Raw genomic sequence first — 21,482 nt, 5'->3', positions numbered from 1 at the left:
AAAATCCATATCCACACTTATTTCTTTGATTTTATTTTTATTCTTAAAGAACAATGTCTTGGTTTGGAAGCCAAATTATGACACAGTCATTCACTTGATTTATAACTTTGCTGAACAAGATGGCTCGTGATGAGATCCCTTGTCTTTTGATTGCAACAATCTTGAGTCATTTCCCTGTTGTGGTGTACAATATTGGCAAAGTCAACAAGTTATAATATCTGTGATAATGATAAGCCGGCTCGTGATGAGACCTCTTATTCTTCAAGATAAACTGTATCCTTGGTTGTTCCTCTGCAAGTTGTGATTTCCTTAGCAGGGAGGAAGTCATTGTTTCCTTAAGATAGCTCTAGACGACAATAATAGAGTTTTTGGAAACAGCTGTTCTACAGAGAATTTTTATTTTGTTATTGATACCTTTCATTGTACTAAGATAAAACAATTTATTCACTAAAGGTTGTTTTCATCAAACTTTTTGAAGTTGAAACTAGTATCATATCTAGGCTAGAGTCTTTAACTGTATCTATCAATAATAAAGATCAGTTTTCCAAAAGATTTGCTATTTATACAAGCGAAAAGTTCAAAATCTGAAAGAGAATTGGTGTCTTTTTCGTAAATGCCTAATGTAACCACTCACAACTGGTTTTATTATGAAAAAGAAAAAAAACTACTCTACAAAAAATAGAAGAATAATCTTCTATGGAAAATATTTCTTGAGAATTTGTCCATTAACAGGCAAAGGATCCCTCTTACCTGCTAAATCCTGTAACACAAACGTTGATGGACCTATGACTTCTACAATTTGAAAAGGACCAAGCCACATTCTTTGAAATTTTGTATGTTTGCCCTTTTCTTCATGAGCCTTGTCCCACTTTAAAACTAAATCTCCCATCTGAAAATCTTTTCTGGTCATTATGTTCGAATCAAAAGAGGATTTTACTAGTGCTTGATGATGAGCATGCGTTTTCCTAGCCTGTTCTCGTTGTTCTTCTAATTTAATTATTTCCATTTGTCTCAGCTGTAGGGAGGAAGTGGGTACTTCATCAATGTATTGAACTAAAGACAAAGAGGGAATTGCTAAGTGAGTCGGAAGAACCACTTCTTTCCCATAAACTAAATTAAAGGGAGAAGTGCTGATAGAAGCTTTTTGCATTATTCGGTCTACCCGTAAAGCATATATCAAAGCCTTATGCCAATTTTTATGATTTTGGTCAACTGTTCTTTTGATAATCCTGATTAGGCTTTTATTTGTTAACTCAGCTAACCCATTGCCTTGTGGGTAGTAATTGGCCGAATATTTAAGTTTGAATCCTCTTTTAAGTGCGAATTCAGTCATTGCATTTCTAGAAAAGTATGATGCATTATCAAACATTAAAGAGGATGGCAATCCAAACCTGGTGATTATAAATTGATCTATGAACTCAATGATATTTTCAGCATTAGCCGTCTTGAGTGGAACTGCTTCTACCCACTTGGTAAAATAATCTGTTGCTGTGAGGATGTATCTATGCTGTTTAGAAGAGCGAGGAACAATCTCACCTATTATGTCCAATCCCCACTGACTGAAAGGTTGCTCGATGTTTACCGGCTATAGTGGCAAGGATGGCTTCTTTTGTCTTCTAGCAGTAGTTTGGCAGACTTGACATCTCCTCACGTAACTGTGCAAATCTTTAAATAGTATGGGCCAGTAATATCCTGCATGCAAGATTTTATGTGCAGTAGCATCTCTAGCATAGTGTCCGCCTGTCGGCCCATCGTGGAGTTCCTGCAAAACTTTTTTAGCTTCAGATTTCTCAAGACACCTAAGAAGAATAGAATCATAATTTTTCCTAAAAAGAATATCATTTATGAGCTGATATTGTTTGGCTTTCAACCTTAGAGCTCTTTTCTTAGTATGATAGAGGTGTGAAGGAGCATATCCATTCTTAAGATAATAAATGATATCAGTGTATAATGACTCTGCATTGCTTAGGCTTACCTCGCATATTTGTACCTCTTCAGATGGAATTTCAGAAATTTGCGATCATCCAGCCAACATTTTGTAGAAGCCTTGACCTCTTACAATGTTTGCTGGTTTAATCTCAGTGTCATATTCCTGTAAGGTAGTAACCCAATTGGCCCTTTTCTCACCCACATCCTTCTGTACTAGAAGGTTCCTTACCGCTGGAAACGGTACTATAATCTCAGTATGGGTTTTAAGTAAGAAAGGTCTGAAGTATTTGACCGCTTTGAAAACATCATAAGCCTATTTCTCCACGTCTGAATAATTTAATTCAGCACCCTGTAAATTTGAACCTGAAAAACGCAATTGGAGCTTCCACTTTTTCTTGATTTGCTTGAGTTAGTATCGCAGCATATGAATTATCTGAGGCAAATGTGTATAAATTAAAAGGCTCTGAAAAATTCGGAGTTGCTAAGGATGGAGCATTAATAATAGCTTGTTTGATCAGGTTGAATGCTTCATGTTCATCTTGGCCCCATTTAAAATTTGAGTTATTTTTAATCATGGTTTGCAAAGGAGACACGATTCGTGAAAAATCTGGAACGAATCTCTTTACAAAGTTGATCTGACCAAGGAAAGATTGCATGGCTTTTTTGTTGTGAGGTAGGGATATTTAAGAAATTTCTTTGATTCTATCGGGATTAATGTGAATACCAGATTTTGACACTATGAATCCTAGAAGTTTCCCTTCACTTAGTGCGAAAAAAGATTTCTTTGGGTTAAGTGAAATTCCATACCTTAAACACCATTGAAAGATTTGTTTAAGGTCTTTGAGATGGTTGCTTCGTTTCTTTGAATACACTGTTATATCATCCAAATAAATCACTACATATTTATTGACTAAACCTTTGAATGCGATGTCCATAGCTCTCTGAAATGTGTCACCAACATTAATCAAACCAAATGGCATCTTTTGATATGCGTATGTGCCCCATTTAGTTCTGAATGTGGTTTTCAATTGGTCATCAGGATGTACTAACACTTGATTGTATCCTGAAAATCCATCCAAGAAAGACATTAATTCTGAGCCCGCCACTGCCTGCAGTATCTATTCCATAGGTGGTAAAGGAAAATTATCTTTTTGACAGGCCTTGTTAAGGTTTTGAAGGTCAATGCAAATCCTAATATCTCCATTTTTCTTTCTAATAGGCACCATATTGGAGACCCATTTGGAATGTCTGACGGGAAAGATTATTCTAGCTTTCAATAACTTATTGAGCTCAGTTTTTATCTGATTTTCTAAATTGGGGTGGATCTTTCTCAGCTTTTGTTGGACAAGTTTTTCATTATCGATCATGGGAATAGTATGTTGGATGATGGAAGTGTCGTATGTTTTCAGCTCATCATAATTCCAGGCAAAAACATTTTTATATTGTCTCAAAAGACGAATATACGCTAGTTTTTCTTCAGGGGTTAGGCCGAGGCCTAGATTAATGTTTTGTGGTTTAGCATCGGTTCCTAGGTTTACTAATTCGTAGTTCAAGGTTGAACTTTGGAGTTTTGAATTGGTAGACCTTTTAAACCGATCCTTCAAATCGTACAAGTCTTCTAACTTGACCACCGACTTAGGTATAGCATTGTTAGTGCTATCTTGTTGCAATTGTCGATCATGCTGGTCTTCGTCAATTATTTGATTGGAGTAGGATCCTTCAGATGTGAGGAAATTTACAATATCAGGATCATCATTGAATACTCTCCAATTTGTGATGTTATCAGGAATGGATGGTCTAAAGATTAATTCTATTGAGAATCTATCTGGACTAAAATCTTCGGAAGGAATAAGCTTAGAAGCTACGTTAGCCAAAAGGTCTGCACTTGCGTTTTGGAGTCTGGGGATTGAAGAAATATTAAACGCTATGAAATGCTCAGTCAGATCTTGAACTAAGGATTGATAATGTTTTAAATGACCTGATAAGCAATGTATAGTGTTACATACCTGTTTAACCACAATCTCAAAGTCTCCAAAAACTTGAAGATACTTGACGTCTAACCCGATTGCTTTGTACAAGCCTTGGACCAAAGCCTCATATTTTGCTGTATTGTTGGTGAAATCGAACTTGAGTCTGCATGTGAGCATGATTTTATCTCCTTCTGGACTAATCAGAACGCATCCTGCTCCTGCTCCTTCGTTAGATCTAGAACCATCAAAAAATAATTTGCAAAACAAAGATTTATTTACAGGTTTATCCTAAAAAATTGATACACTTCGAACTATCAGTTCGAAAAAAATTCTCAACTTGGGACAAAATAGAGTGCTCTAAATAGGGTGACGTATGAGCATTGAAATTGCCGACGAAAGAATCTACCAAGTAATTGCCAATAATGCTGCTGTTATACTCTACTGGTTCATTCTCCCCCTCTAGCTCCGTTACTATGTACTTCTGGTGTAGCTCTCGTTCAACTTTTATTTGATTCGGTTTACCATTGTAGGGCAGCCACATGTGCGACTAGTCGGTTGCGAAGTATCCATGAAGTTTTTTTGACCAATCCCTGCTAAGAATTAAGCCATAGAATTCTGGAATATCAGCAACTAAAATGTCAATAACTTGACATAGCTTTGGGTTGGATGACAACCTTATGGTTACTTGATTTAGTTCGCTGATCACTTTGACTTGAGATCGATCTAGCTAAACTATGCGCACAACGGATTTCTGTGGTTGAACGTTTAACTTGGCACATATGGATTTGGGTAAAATATTCGATGAAGCACCAGAATCTACCAAACAATTGTGCACATTTTTATTGAAGATTTCATAAGTAAGGAGAAATGGGGGAGTGTGAGATCTTGATCTTCCTCCAATTAGGGTGATGTCATTCAGATCAATCTTATTGATCGCGTTAGTTGGAGGTCTTCCCATATTATGGGAAGCTTGAGAAAGTACAGCGGCAGGCAAAGGTGCAACTGGCACAACATGTAATTCTTTCATCATTATTTTTTGTTGATGCTTCAACTTGCTCAGTTCGTAAAGGGTGATGTTAGCCCTAGTCTTCTTCATGTCTTCTATAATATTATACTCCATTTCATCCGACACGATCAATGTTTTAGATGGAGTTGTTCTGTCTGTTTGGACTGGGCTGGTTTGAGTCGCTTTAGATGTCGTTTTCTTTGTTGCGACTTTATCCTTTATTGCAGAGCTTGTGCTCTTTGGCTTAGGGATAGTTTGGGGAGGATCAAGCTGATTTTTGCTTCGTGTGCTAACTAGGAATACTTCTTGATCTTCTTCTTGTGGGAGGATGAAATCCCACATTCCTTGTAATTCCACAACTTCTTCGTCATCAGTTTTCCCTTCAGTGTCAATTTCCTCTTCCTCTTCCTCGGATTGAGAATTTGAAATAGCATTGGGTGGCTTTGAATCCATTGAAGGACCTCTTTTAAAAGCTCTGTAGGGCTTTTTTGAAGAAGTTTCTGCTACTTACTTTTTGATGTCGACCATTTCATTGGACATGGTCTTTAGAACTTTCTGCAATCCTTCCAAATCGAATGGATCTTTTTCTTGTTTCTTCTTAGAGTCTTCCTTGAAGGTGACTTTTTTGGATTTACGTTCCTCTATCGCAGATTTCTTTTTGAGGGCTATTATACGTTTCTCTACTGCTATTGCTTCTTTCATGTTATCAGCTAAGGTTTTTTTATTGGCCCTGTCCACGAAGATTGCTATGTTTGATGGTAGAGCGGTGATATACCATTCACATCGTACTTCTTCGCTAGGCTGGGAAGCAGTAGGAATTTTGTTGAATATTTTATTGAAATGTAAATTGAAATCCTTGATAGGCTCTCTAGTTTTGGCTCTAAGGTTGGATAGGCCATTGATTAACGTTGCCGTAGACCTGTCATCACCAAACTTGGTTAGGAATTGCTCATGGAAGATGTCCCAACTAGTGATGGATCCGGAGGGTAATGAAAAATACCATGACCTGGCTGTTCCTTGCAGAGTATAAGGAAAAATCCAAACAAAAACATCTTCATTAGTAACCCCATTGAGGTTAATGGATAGCATGAAGTTGTTTATGTACTCTTCTTCTAGCATGCCTGCCTCGGGATTAAATTTAGGCAGCCATTTCTCAGGATGGGCCGGTATTTGACTCAAGGGTGCAGGCATTAAGACTGCCCCAGGGTTATTCCATGGAGACTGGGCCATTGCTGAACTGCTAACAGAGGAAAGTGCAGAAGATGATCCCTACGGCTGGGAGGATGAGGCTACTACGATTGTAGATGATTGAGGAAGAGTTATGGGAGTTCCAGTGGACGGATGGACGATGATCTGGAGTGGTGGAGTGGATGGTTGACTTCGTGGTGAAGAAGTTGAGATGGACGATGTTGACGAAAGAGTCTCGCTGTCGGACTCTTTAGGTGATTTCCTCGCTCTTTTCTTGGTGGGAAGAGGTAATTCAGTTGGCTGAACGCAAAACTTTTCACTCTTTAGCCTGGTCAGGGGATGAGTAGGATTGTAATACGAAGTCACGCTGCCTTGAGATTTATCAGACCTTTGAGGAGAAATGGAAAATCACTGAAGTTTGTGAATTAGAGATTCGACTTCAGGAAGTTCAACGGTAGATTGTTCTGAAATGTCAGGGTGTGTAGCAACGGTTGATACTCGAGTGACTTCTAACTCTGGATTTAAGTGTAATGGAGAAGTCGGGGGAGATAGTGAGGGCGATTTACTCTCAGAATGGTATTCAGATTTGGATTTACTTTCCATTCATAGTTAAGGCCATCCTTTTAGTGCCAAATATGTTGAAGCCCCGAAAATCGGGTCGACAACAAGGGGGATACCTGCCCGGTCCAGACCTTGGTTGGAAGCTCCTTATCCCTTTGGTATAGCGGGTCCGACTGGGGATAATGGGACCAGTTTCTCAATCTATGAGTGTGTGTGTGTAGAATTCGATGTTGCTGATCTAACAGTTCCTATCTAAGATATTCTAATTCTAACTTTAATCTAATTCTATGCTACTGTGATCTAATAAACAGCACATCTAAATCTATACTAACCCAGGATGTAATTCTTTTATTATGCAATCTAAAGAGATTTCATATAACAACTGGTAATAAAGATCATTCAACGATTATAAGAAAGGAAATCAATAAGGATGAACCACTTCGCATAAAACATTAGACGAAACAGTTGTGAAAAACATATCGCATAATGAGCTATTCATACATTAAGCATAAATAAATAGCTATCACTGTACAAAAGCGCCAAATGATAACTCAGGCATTCATGCAATAATACATAAACAACTAAAAACTGTATATCACTTTAACATATAAGCAGAAATGGTCAAAGATAAAAGTACCATTTATGACTAGTCCTACTCATAAGCTTCAAGCGACAATGATTTATCTCTCCTTGCTCTAACATGCACCAAGAGTACAGAAGTGCAACATCAGTAGAAGATATCCAATGCAAACATCAACAAATCTTTATCCATTCATTCACCAAAACCTCCTCTGAGAGTGCAAAAGTGCATGTTCTGAGGACAAGTTTTTGATAAATTTCTGGACCCTTCTCTAAATGCATGAGAAGGGTTTAAATACTACTAACTAAATAACTTAATTACACAGATTTAGGATACGGTTTAAATGACCGCCCTTTTTCTAAGAAAAACTATTTCTAAAAATTAAATCTAATATCTAACTATTTCTGCATTTGTTCCTTAATGTTGCAAGCATTCAGTATTTGCATGGGAGAGTCGGCTGACTGTCTTCCGCTTTTGGTTGAGCTAAGAAAACAGAAATCGTAAGAGCTGGTGGTGGGCTCCAGTATTGTAGCAATAATGCTACAACTCCTGGAGCTTCCTATCTCTAATTTTATCAACCCGGTAGTTCGTAACAAACTTGGAAGCGACGGTGCTGTATGCACAAGTACTAGCTCTTGTCGCAGCTGTCACTCGGTCAGCTGGCACAAGTCCGCTAGGGCTCAAGCCAACTTCTATATGTTCTCAGAAGAAGCTTTCTAAATGATGGACGAAGGCTATCTCAAAGGAAATTAATCTACTTTGCAAAAATGAACTGAAAACCAACCAAAACATGGAAACCCTAGTAAACCCTAATCTGACTAGCTTAATCTCTATGATGCAATGGTGGGAGTGCAAATGTCTAAGAATGATGCCATTACTTCTAATGATGTGAAATGCATGAAATCAAACTACTTCTATTGAAAAGAACATGTTTTTATATTTTTGCTTAAGTGGTTGGAGTGATTATGATTTTGTTTCTTATTAGGGTTTGGCTGTGCAGAGGTGGTGCGAAGGGAGAGAAAGCTTGGGAAAGGTCAAGAGGGCTAGGAGAGGTTCCAGGGGATCCCTAGCATCATTCCACAGGAGTCCACAATGTTCAGATGCTCAGCAACTGAGTTTGCAGGCTTCTACAGGATGTCTGCAGGGGATCCTACAGGAAGCTTGGGATTTCTACAGGAAGTCTGCTAACTTCTACAGGGTGTGCTATGGTTGGAGTTTTGGGTGATGGAGTAGTGGAGGAGTGGTATGGGTGGATGGGTAAGGTGAAGGTGGAGTTTGTGGTGGCTCAGGGACAGAGATATGAGATGAGGAAAGAGTGGGTACAGTTGGTTGGTGAATAGAAGGGTGGCAGCAAGGAAAAGTTGAAAAGATGGAGCTACGTGAGAAGTAGATGAGTTGGAAGGCTAATGAGCTAAACAGAGGTTGAGAAAGTGGCTTCAGGCATGGTTGAGAAGAAGAAGAACACGATAAAGTGATGCTAAGCAGTGTAAAAGAAACAAATCCTCTATATCTTGCACAAAACCGAGAATTCCATCAACCTATTCTAACTGTGTTATTAAACCAATGAACAACAATGTAAAGTGTGGAGAAAAATCATGCATGGTGTTGGAATGAAGCAGTAGTGCTCAAGAGCGGAGTGCATGTATGGATCTACAATTGAAATGACTGTGTGGCAGCTTGCATGAAAGCATAAGACTGCGTTTTTTGGTGGTTGGTACAGCCCACACCCCCAATCTCTAAACAGAGATGGCAGCGAGTGCACTATCAATCTTTTTTGAATCTCCAATGAATTACAATCCTCCTATTCTAATCTAAACAACTAGAAGCACTTGAACTGTAAACTAATCCTACTCAATCACATAAAAGAAATCAAATCAGCAGACTGTAAATTCTAAATGCATGTCAAAACAGAGGAAATAAAGTGCTTGCAAGGAAACAAGTAACCATACAAGGAAGAGGAGGTCTATTGCTCTTAGGTTGGGCCCTAACCTGAGAGCTATAGCTCCCTTAAAAACTCAGAATTGAATCCAAAGCTGCCTGCCTTTATTGAATAATCATGAATCTAACATCATGCCAAAATTGGCTTACAAAGAGCAAAAACAGAGCTACGCTGGCTAACCAAATTGACTAACTGAAATGAGGTCTTAAGCCCTCTTATTTATACAATTTGAGGACCCAACAGTCCACCTAAAATTTAGGGACTCGGCTGCCCAAAACTTGGAGTTAACAACAGTCCTACTTGACTTGCTTGGCTGCCCTTGTGCTCATTGATTTGGTGGCCTTTGAACTCCAAGCTGATGGTGGAGAATTTGAGGTAAGGGCCCATAAATGAGGGGGACACCTTCCTACAAATCCTCTAGCTTGTCTTCCCACGAATTTGGCTGCCAAGTGCTCATTAAGACCTTCAATTTTGTCTCCAAGTTGACCAAAAAGGCTACACAAAGCACCCATTAGACTTGTTGGCATAATGACTAACCAAATTCACTCTATTAACATAAATATAATCAAAAACATGCAATAAACTAATGAGAATGGTGGATTAAGTCAAGTTAGGAGGTTGAATGAGCCCAAATAATTGTCCATTTTTGGGGCTCATCATCACCCCCTACTGAAAGTGTTGCTCATCCTCTGAGCAACCAATCTCTCTCCTCATCTTTGATGGCCCTGGTGGCTTCTTTGGCTAACATCTCGGCTGATTTCTCCTTTGGCTTCCCTCTTTTCAAACTTCCTGTAGAAACAGTTCTCTGTCTTCCTGTAGAAACAGTCTGCTAACTTCCTGTAGAAACAGTCTGCTAACAGTTCTCTGTCTTCCTGTAGAAACAGTCGGCACTGTCTTAGCCTGCTTGGCTGAGGGTGCTTTTCCTTTCAGCTTGGCTGTGGCAGCCTTCGTCTTCTCACCCTTCTGCTCTTCTTCCTCACTGTCTGCTGCTTTTCTTAGTGAATCCTCAGCCTTGTTATGAGTGCACAAGTATATGCAATCATATGGAAGAAATGGTGCCCTCTTCTCTGTTAAAGACAATTCACCAGCATTTTGTGTGAAAGCAAATGTACCATCAAACTATCACCTCTCAGCTCCAAAGTAAGATCTTCACAGAAATCATCAAAGATGAACATCTTGCCAACAATTCCTCAAATGCTAAGTTGGACCAGTTAGCAGAATGAAGCCATCACCAAATCACCCCACTTTTCAAAGGCTTTGGTAAGCAGGTTATTGTGCTTAAGCATATTAGTAAATGGAATAAGTAGCAATATACGAACACACCCAAGTCCCAAGTTGAAAACACCTTCCTCTTTTATAAATTTCACAAACATCAGTGAAACAAGGATACACAAGACAATCAATTAGAACCAAGCCAAAATAGTGTTTTCAGGACTTCCTGTAGAAAGTCCTGTAGCTGATTTCTAGCTTCCTGTAGAAGCCGTTTTTACACTTCCTGATTTGGCTTGCATGGCTGGGGGTGTCTTCTTCTTCAATTTTGCTGATGCTAGTTTCAAGACCTTGAGACCTGACCCTCTAGTGGTGAATGCTACCTGCACTAGCATCCTCAAGTATCAAACTTGAAAATTTTGAGAAATGTATGCAAATTTGACTCCATTTCAGCTACCTGTTCGTCAAGGTAAATTAAGAAGCTCTGATATGAGTCAATCCCTTTGAAAATTGCATGGAAGTAATCATCTTCGATCTTATCTCTCTTTGCCAACAGGCCCTTGGTGTCTACTTTTTGATTTATCTTGTTGTCGTTTTCACCAGCATCATTTACAGCAGTTCTTAGAACTTCATCCATATTAGTATCCTTGTTGCCTGGATCCAACTGAAATGTTCTACTAATTTTTTGGCACAAGATGCAACTTCTTTGGAAGAGACAACTCTGACTGGTTCCTCAGTCTCTTTTTCAATATCCATGTCAAAACGTGTAGACATTATCGTTTTAATTAATTGGGTTTCCTTTACTGAGATTGCCTCACCAAGCTTTGTCAAAGGCTCATCAAGAAGCTCCACATGGTTTTTTACAATTCTCCAAAGCTTGCAGCACTTTTTTTTCCAGAAGCATTTCTCTTGCAGAAGATTCCTTGCCAGCCTTTACACTAGCAGCAGCCTGGAGTTTAAGTTTGTCCACAGCTTCTGTTAACCTTAGAAATCGAGATCTTGCATGGTTTGCTCTTTCAGAACTGCAAACTCGATGAAGAAAAGTCCAAGCTTTTCTTCTTTGGAAGGATATGCCATACTTCCTATAGAACTTCTTCTTGTAGAACTCTCGTCTGCTTGTGAAGGATGTCACTGCGCCTCTAAATGAGCCCGGTACGTGGGAGGATTTCAAACTGGACCGAGAAGCTCGGTGGAGGACGACAAGTTAACAGCTTGTGCAAACTTCAATTGACGATGTGGCAAGTGCAGATGAACAACAATTCGTGAGATTCAGCCGAGCCTACTTTTAGTTGCTGCGTGATTTGTGGTGAGCTGGCGAAAACATGTGCGCTGGCTTTTTAGAACTGCAGTGATGTTATGAACTGCATGTCTTCATCTATCTGTCAATCATCTGATGCCCTGTGCACTGGAGTTCAACAAATCTTCCATTAACTGTGTTTTTCAAATTTTTCATGAATGACCATACACGTATGCTGCGTGATTTTTCCTTGAGCGCTAGAGAACTGGGTGTCTTGCTACATCCATGGCTTAATTTCACCATTCCATTCATTCATGCAATGCTTAGACTAGATTCATGCAATAGATGAACAAGGTTTAGTCACGTACCTGAAGTCAAACGGCTGCTTGTGAAGCTTTTTGCTGCTGCATGCTCTGATTCTGCTGCTGCATGCTTGGATCCTTTGATTGCATGAGGGCTTGGCTGATGATTTTTGATTTCTTTTCCTTGTGCAGGTGTCCTCTGACCAGATCTAAGCTGCATGCATTTGTTTCCACGTTCAGATCTGCATGTTCAAGCTGCTGCTGCTGCAATGTCATAGAACCAGAACTTGTTTTCGCCATTTCTCCCAAACGGTAAAGCGGATTGATCTGAAACTTGCTGAGCATGTTTCTATCATCATGATGCATCTCCCATAGCAAAATCGTCATCAATGGATGCACGGATTTCGAGAAAAATGGAAAATGGCTGACGATTTCAGAGCTCGATTTCTCGGAAACCATGCATCGGAATCGGCTGAAACTGCTTGGGTAGGCTACTATCACCCATGTGCATCTCCCCATGAAACAGGTTTTAAAACGGATGCACGGTTTTCAAGTTATGGCAAAAGCAAATTTTGTTCTATGGATTTTTGCCTCAAGGCTTTTTGCAAATGTTTGCATGGAAGGAAAAACTGAGCTTGGGCTGTGATGCAGGTATGGAGATGATGGAGGAGGAGTTGGAAGAATTCATGAGGACTTCTGAACCCTTGAGGAAGCTACCATGTTCGCCAAACCACTTTTTGAAATCCATGTCTAGTTTCCCACAATTTCTACAGGAAGTTCCTGTAGAAGCACAATGAGAAGCACAAGGAGGTGGAAAAAAATGATGGATAAAGGCAAGGGATGGACACACAAGTGCTTGTAGGCCTAATCAACAGATTCCCACCATTAGATTCACTTTTGAAATTGGATTTGGTTCGTCCAAAGGTTCTACAGGATGTTTCCTGTAGAAATACAGAGCTTCCTATAGAAGGCACAAGAAAAATTCCTTTAACCTTGATTTGAGTGCTCCTCCTGTCATGAAACGTCCTTCTTGCAACCTGCAATTAGCCAATGGAATTAGTTTTATTTTTCTTTTTCTTTTTCTCTTTTGTTTTTTTTTGAAAAACAACTAGGGCACCTCATGGAGGTTTTCACCCTAATTGCCTGCCTTGGGCGCCTCCAAGGGAGGTTTTCACCCAAAGATCTTATTGCCTTTTTATTTTCTCTTCTTTCCAACCCATTGACCGCCTCATGGAGGTTTTCAATCAATGAGCCAATCTAAGGCGCCTCCGAGGAGGTTTTCACCTTAGATTTTTATTTTTCTCTTATTTTCATTTTTTCTCTTTTTTTTTCTTCTAGCCTACCCTACTTGAAAAACAAAATCATTTTCAAGTATAAGAATACTTCCAATGGAGCCATGTGCACATCGAGATTAGAGAAAAAATGATGTGAAGGCTCGAAATGCATGCTTGGACAAGTATCCAGATCTCAGAGACCAAATGATCTGGCTTTGAAGGGATCAAACATAACTGAGGAAGAAAGTACCGCTGCAACTTAGTGACCTTCTGAAACCATATCTCAATATAGCTTTGATATCCTTGGTCATCTTGCTGATTTGGATCATTCTTCATGTCACCTTCTATCATGACCTTATGATCTTCCTCTTTTTGTTGATCTTTCTCTTGAGTACATGGAGGATTTGATGATAACCATGAGGGAACTCTCTCGATCTCTGATTTAGATCTCTTCTCTTCATCAAGTGTAGCCCATGGTTCTTTGATCTCCTCTTTGGAACCTTCTTTTTCCTTTGGTCCTTCAATGTTGTCAATAGATTCTCTCTTTTGCAACACTCTTCCTGAGCTTTGGTGAACATCATTGAGCTCAAAAGGAGTCATTTGCACATGTTGTGCCTCAGCTTTGCAATTGGGTTGAGCTACTCCATTGTATGGCTTTGGAAATGGTACGGGTAGTTGAGTGGAGGTGTGAAATTGAGATGGAGATGGATGGCATTGTGGTTGGGTAGGCATTTGGGGTTGCCTTGGTGGAGGAGGAGGCGATGGTTGTGGATGAGCAGGTGGTGGAGGAAAATGAGCGGGATGAGAGTTGTACTGGGGCCTCCACTCCTGATAAGGTGCATTCCACTGAGGCTGTGGCTGAGCATAAGAGTGAAATGAATGAGCAACTGGTTGGGCATAATATGGATCTGTGAAGGAACAAGGAGGAGGTGTGAACCAGGAAGGATGAGTAGGGGGACCCCAAGAAGGCATGAAAGTGGCTTGGTAGGGGTCATAATAGGTCTCAGGTGTCCCTTGCAGCTCCTGCTGATAAGATCTAAGTTCATGCGGCCAACTTTGGTTCATATAATGGAGTGGTTCAGTGGCTCCTTTTGCTCTCTGATATGCAGCTTTGAATCTGGGTAAGGAAGGGCACTGATCTGTAGGATGGTATTCTTCACAGAAAAAACACACTTCTATGGAGTACAATGGACATTCATTCCTAGGATGCTTTCTAGTGCACCTAGGACAAAAAATGGCCAAAGCCCTCTTGGCTTCCTCTTGCTTCTTTTGGATCCGCAAGGTATCCAGTTGCATGGCAAGAAACTGCCTCATATCACTCTTGAAACCTTCGATCTGATTTTCAAATTCATCTTTGGATAAGGGACTGCTCCCAACATGTCTACTTGTAGCCATTTGCTCCAGAGGAATGTTTTCTTCTTCTTCTCCCCTAGAGGTTCTTTAAATATGCCTTGATGTCCACCCAGGGGTTCTTTAATCACAACCATCGAAGAAGAGATAACGTTGGCTGTGCGAAGCAGTGGGGGTTTGTGCAATCATTTTTCTAACTTATCTCTACTCCTACAAGGCATGAAATGAAATCTTTTTGGTTGACTTTTTTCTTTTTTTTCTACTTCTACCTACAAAACTGAAATAGATTGAACTGCAACTAACTATCTTGCTAGAATGAAAATGTGGAATTGAAATGAAAGCAGGAAAGGACTAACCTATTTTGCTCAAATGAAATTGCAGGAATGAAATGCTAGGCTACGCTTGCGAAATTGAAATGCTAATCTACGCTGCAGAAATGAAATTGCGGAATTGAAATGCTAATCTACGCTTGCAGAAATGAAATTGCGGAATTGAAATGCTAATCTATGAAAGCAAGAAATGCTAATCTACTTTTGCATAAATGAAATTTCATAATGGAAATGAAATAAACTACTTGGCAGAAGGTTGTAGTAGAAAATAGAAGAATAGCAACAATCACCCATACTCTGCCGCTTCCCCGACAATGGCACCAAAAAGATGGTGGGCTCCAGTATTGTAGCAATAATGCTACAACTTCTGGAGCTTCCTATCTCTAATTTTATCAACCCGGTTGTTACACTAAAAAATGTCACCATGGCTATTTACAGTTAGTATGGCTCTATCAACAGTCATGCTATCCTCCTAGGCAAGTCTTATGCCTCTGCTCTCCATGTCAAACTCCAAAAAAGAGAGAAAGTCTTTGTAAATGTGTTTATCTCTGGGTACGCAGATTCTCTCGGCCTTACCTGCGTATACGCACCTAATGTTCACAAAAGCTGCGTACTTGTACGCTCTGTATGTAAAAGGACGGGTGCGTACCCCTGTAAAGGTCAAAAGGCGCGAGTTTTATCTTTAAAAAGTTACTTGTGGTCATTTCTAGAGCATTCTAGAAGGTTGTTCGACATGTATTGAGCGCCTCCAGATGGTTCATGTACCCCTATGAAAGGGGAACTTATCCCATCAAGAGAGGAGCTATCCCATCCAAAGAGGGGATTATTCCATTGATGGTGGACCTGATTAACTTCCTCTTGAGCACTATAAATACAGGCATTGGGCCAGAAGGAGGGGAGGTTGAAAGCTAAACATTTCTAAGGGTAGATGCTGCAGGAATTAGGACTCCCATTTAGAAGCTTGTGAGGAGAGATTCCCATCCTTTCTTGTTTCATTTGGAAGTGGGTGAGCTTTGTCAAAGTAAAGGAGAACTCTTGATGGACCCTGGGAGGGACTTGCACAACACCAAGGCTCAGGTTGTAATTGTTCCTTTTGTTTCCTATTAATGCAAATGAGTCCATTCTTCTCAATAACTTGTTATTTATGAGTTGTTTCATGTACTCCTTGGTCTATATGTTAAATATGTTTTATTTTATGAGATTATCAAGTGCTATTTAATCGTTTGATTGTTAGTGAATGCAGGTTTCGAAGTGAAGGAGGAGCTCATCCGGATCAGCGAGACTGGACTACTACAACAGCGTTGGACTACAGGTAGGATCTAAACACTTGATTTCTTGTATGGTAAATGCATGTTTAGAGAAGGATTGCTCTTGTTTGTCTTGTTTGTCACTAGAGAGTCTTAGACTCCTAGGGAGGTTGGTTGTGTCCGCACTATCGACTCTTTGTGCCTGACAAAATGGCGACTCCACTGGGGAATCCATTGATGTGAAAGTTTTTTCCTTTGTGTGCAACTTTGATCTGAGAAAAGTCATTTATTTTATGGTTTTTGGCTGTGTGACTTTGTATTTGGGTGGGCTAGCTTAGGGTTAAATTAGATTTAGTTTTTCTTGGTTTTTCCAGTAGTACGCACCCTCTGAGTATTGCATAGTGCGTACTTGTACGCATTGTTGCTGTGTGCACAGAGCGGGCCCGCACCTGGCTTAACAGGTTGCCTGCGTACCCTGCTAAAAATCAAGAAATTTCCATTTTTTTTACATTTTTCCTTTTAGGTTTTTCTTTTTCTTAGTTTTTACTGCCCAGATCCATTAGTCCCCTGTCAAAGATCTTCACCTGAACTTGTTTCGATAGCATTGAGTGTTTTAGTGGATTTCATAGAAGTTTAAGCCCTAGGGTTTGATTTTTGAGTAGGTCCTGTAGTGACTTTGGCGGTAGAAGTTGTCAAGCCTTAGATCTCTCTGGTTTTGTCAGCCTTCTTAGGAGTCAGACCTGTCATAAAAGTCTACCTGTGAGAGCGACTTACCTTTGAGTTGTCTCTTTGGCGAATTTCGAAGTGCTTGTTGATTGAGTATTGAATTCCATTTTACAAAAAGAACAAAAAGATTTGAGTTTTGTTTTGACTGGTTTTTTGATTCTGCATTAGCTGGTCCTTGGCTTGATTGTGGTCAAGTAAAACAACCTAGAATCATCCTTGTAGGCTTTTGCCTCGTTAGGTTTGCTTTAGAGTAAATTTCCTTTTGATTTGCTTGTGAGTCAATTTTTCATAGATTTTATAGATTTTGAGATTGTTTTTTGTTAAAATAGATTTATATGCTTTATTAAATAAGGAAAATACAAAAACATCTCCTTTGAAAAGTTTTGTTTCAAGTAGCTTTTGGAGTATTTTGAAAGAGAAAGAATTTTTCGTGCACGTAATGAGTGGTCATGTTTGTATGCTTGGAAAGATAAAGAGTTTTATTTCTCTGATTTTCGTTGCCAAGAGAGTTGTTTTTATATAAATTTGCATTCTCTAAACTTTCTTAGCTAAGAATTTCATTGAAACAGAAAAGTAGTGTAAATCATCCTAAGTGCATCTTTGTAGTGGTTTGAGTCGAGTCTACACACCATTGGTTTCATTTCCGCTACCTTTTGTCTTTAAAGAAAACCATAAAAATTAACGCTTAAAGTAAAATCAACATAGTAACTTTTTCTTTTACTAGGGCTCTGAAGCACCAATATAGATCAGGCTAGTGTCTTGGAGTAGGAGAGTAATTAACTCTCCAAGACAGCAAAACCAAACAAGTAGCTTATCTTGTGGTAGGATAAATTCAACTGTTGCATTTATACTCTGGGAAAGCTCCTCTTAAAGGAGAAGCACGAGCTCGTGTCCGAACGAGTGAGCGGATCAATCCTCCCTCATTGGGAACGACGCCAGACACGCACGTATTACAAACGGTAAACCTCAGATTAACCATTGTCGAGGAGCCAGGGGTCACTTATCGGTAAACCTTGGATTGTTGTCAAGGAGCCGGTAAGGGGATTGAGCTTGATACTCTGCCCTTGCGTGCTGTCGGAGTTTAGACTATTCCCCCAGGTGTATTTGCCGCTGTTGGTAACCTTAGTGGCCATAATCTTAGGATTCTACCCAAGGTGACGGTGGAGGGAAGATCCCACTGTACCTGGAGCAGACGTCGGATAGACTCACTTGGATTTTCTGGGGGGTTCACTTCACTCAAGACGGTTAAAGTGGAGGAACTTGTGCCGGTCTATTCATTAAGCAGGTTGTCGGGGTAACTGTTCCACCCTCCACTTCTGTACTGAATTCGGCGATGTTGGGTTTCATCTCCAACTAGTGTTTTCGGTCTGGAAGGCTACTGTTTGTGCATGGTTTGATGCCCTAGATTCTTTAGGCGTGTGATTCAAATTTGTTTGGTTCTTTAGCGACTTTAGGTGGTTTGATTTGAGATTTTACTTTGTTTTCGTGTGTAGTAGTTAAAAGTTTTTAGCTGTGGCGGAATTACTGAGACAGTCCCGTAGACTTCGGGGCAAGTCACCTGAGATTGTTACCGGAACTGATTTGTTGAGGAAACTCCGTAAATCGCGGGGTGGACCTCCTGAAGACGTCCCGGGTCAGTACGAAGGATTGAAGGTCCTTGTAACTCCTCCTAGTGGCAGTAGAGTAGGATCACCTGAAGAAGCAGAGTCTTCCTTGGTAGTCCATCCAGATTACCAAAGTCTAGAGACAGGTTATAATCCCGAAGCTGTTACAGTTTCCGAGCTTGCTGGTAGTTTTTCATCTACTAGTGATTTAGGTGAGGAACTTGAAATATCTGAGCCTGTTACTCCAACTTCTAGTGTTCCAGATTCACCAAGAGTAGAATGAGTTATCACCGAAAATCTTCCTACTGGTTTGATTGCTATTGAAGAACTTGCTCCAGAGGAAGAAATAGGCGTCTCTAACCTTGAAGATCAACTTACTATTGATCTAAGGGAGCGTGAATCTATCTTTTACAGTCCTCCTAGAAGTATTACTTGGTACCTTTCGTTAACTAACTATTTAGACAACTCAGGGTTAAGTTTTTCTCCACCTCGTACTCCTTTTCCACCTGGAGGTATCTATACTCCTGTAAATATGTCTGGTTAGTCGTCTGTGTTCACTCAATCTTCTGAATCTTTCTTACACGGCGGTCCTTCTGTTCCCACCGGGTATCAGTCACTTTCTGGTACCTTTGCGGGGGCATCTCCTCAACCCGTTGATCATGGGTTATTAGCTGGAAACAATGGTAATAGACCGTTAGGTGTAGGGGACATTTACATGATGTCAGGATCAGTTCCCGTTTCTCAACCTCAAGGTGGTCAATTACCGCCTGGGGGGCAGCCTCAATTAACGCCTGGGGGGCAACCTCAAGGTACACAAATTGTGTCTGGGGGGCAACCTCAAGGCCAGTATGCACCTATGGTACAATACATGCCTCAAGGTCAACCCCAGCCTCAATATGTACCCCAGGGTCAACCTCAGTATCAATATTTACCTCAAGGGTATCAACCTCAAGGGTATCAACCTCAAGGTCAAGGTCAACCCCAGTATCAGTATTTACCCCAAGGTTATCAACCTCAAGGTCAATACTCGAGTCAAGGTTATCAACCACCTCAGGGTCAGTCTTATGTTCAAGGTCCGGGAAATGTACCTTTCAATTATCAACCCTACCCTCAACCTGGTTACGGATCTCAGTATCCTCAACCTGTTACGGGTCAATACCCCGGAATGATAGTGTGGGATCCATCACAAGGTCAACAGGTGTTGCAGCCAAGTGTACAGTTGTTACCTCAAACCGGACAACCCGTAGTTTCTGGTTCACCCCAGCAACCGCAACCTGTCCAGTCAAATGTTCAAACTTCTGTAACTTCGGTAGTTACTCAGCCGCCAATTGCACCTAGTACTCCATCTCAAACGGCTGCTGCAACTACCGCAACATCTGCCGCACTTACTTCTGGAGTATCGACAGCTCCTGTTTCTACTGTCTCTGTAACTACTCCTCAGACATCTTTACCCTTATCTGGATTTACGATTCAAACTACAGTTCAGATGCCTGTAGGTCAGCCTGGTATAAGTACGGTTGTCACTACTCAACCACAATTTGTTCATCAACCGTACCAGGGACAGTACTAATATGGGCAAGCTGTCCAGCAGCCAGTTTACCAGTATCAACCGTATCCTGGGTACACTTATCAACAACCTCAACAACCCCAGTACGGTCCGGTTAATCCTGGTTTTCCAGGAGGATACAATATCCTGAATGCAATGCCTATTCCAAGTTATCCTGGATATCCTCCTCCTGGGACTGGTGTCATGACTCAGAGTTTTAGGGATCCAAACCGACAATTGCCATTTATTGCAACTTTGGATTTACCAGACTTGTCACGCCTAACGAACGATCCAATCAATTATCTTCCATTCTGGCCGGCAATGAAAATAAGTTGCCCAGTGATATACCCAAGTTTGAAGGTAAGTCTGGAGAGGACCCGTCGAATCATGTGATGACTTACCACCTCTGGTGTGCTTCAAATTCTATCTCGGATGATTCGATTCGCTTACGTCTTTTCCAGTGTACACTCATTGGTCTCGCGGCCAAGTGGTACATTGAGTTACCACGGGCCTCTTTTTACAATTTTAGCCAGTTAGCTACCTCGTTCTTAACTCACTTTCAGTTGCCGGTCAGATACGATAACGGCACGGAGTTATTAACTTCACTAAAACAATCGACGTCCACGTATATTTCAGATCACATTCATGAGTGGAGACGTCGAAGAAGGTTAGTGAAAGTTTTTATTCCGGACCAAATCTTAGCTGAATGGTTTGTTAAATCATTATTACCAAAGATTACTGAAGATGTAGCTAAGGCCGGAGTAGTTACTGAGGAGCAAGTCATTGCTCAGGCGCAGTACCTTGACTTAGTTTATACTCAGTCAGGTACGTTACACGAGAAGATCCCAGATCTTCCAAAATCGAATCAAATCGCTGCTGCTCCTTCGAGATCTCATGCCGCTGATGGTATGATTGGTACGGTGAACACAAAGAGCAAGAAGAAGTCTTCCAAGAATTCTACTACTCCTATAATCACCTTGCCTGATTCCCCGACAGGAGAGTCTTCTCCTGAACTTTCCGCCGATATTCATGCTGTAGAGTCATCTACGGCCAAATCAAAAAAGGTGGAAAGAAGAAAGGAAAGAAGAAGGCTAAAGCAGAAAAGGCTCCAAAGGAGAAAACAGAAAAGTCGGAAACCAATGACGAAAAGCGCAAACCTCGATATCCTTGTCTTATTTGTGAAGAGGATCATTTTACAAGAGATTGCCCTCATCGGGCCGAGGTTGTGAAAATAGTCAAAGGTTCTCCCACTCCTGCTGTGTTGAAAGACATTTCCAAAGCAGGAGAGTAAGATGATAGGTTCTTCCTCGACTGCCAGTGAAGAACCCATTTTGATGATGTCTCATGTGAGGATTGCGACTCGGTCGCAAGATTATGGTAGTAAGAATCCTGTTGATGGTAAGGAAGCAGAATCTTCTCATTCTAATCCATCAACCTCAGCTCCTGGTTCCGATCCACTACAGATCGAAAAACCTAACCCGGACT

This window comes from Pinus tabuliformis, chromosome 6 (assembly GCF_031772625.1).
Source record: "Pinus tabuliformis cultivar Carrire ecotype Pingquan chromosome 6, CPIR1, whole genome shotgun sequence".
NCBI lineage: Eukaryota > Viridiplantae > Streptophyta > Pinopsida > Pinales > Pinaceae > Pinus > Pinus tabuliformis.
The sequence above is the reverse complement of the archived record's forward strand: the minus strand, read 5'-3'. Positions refer to the sequence as shown.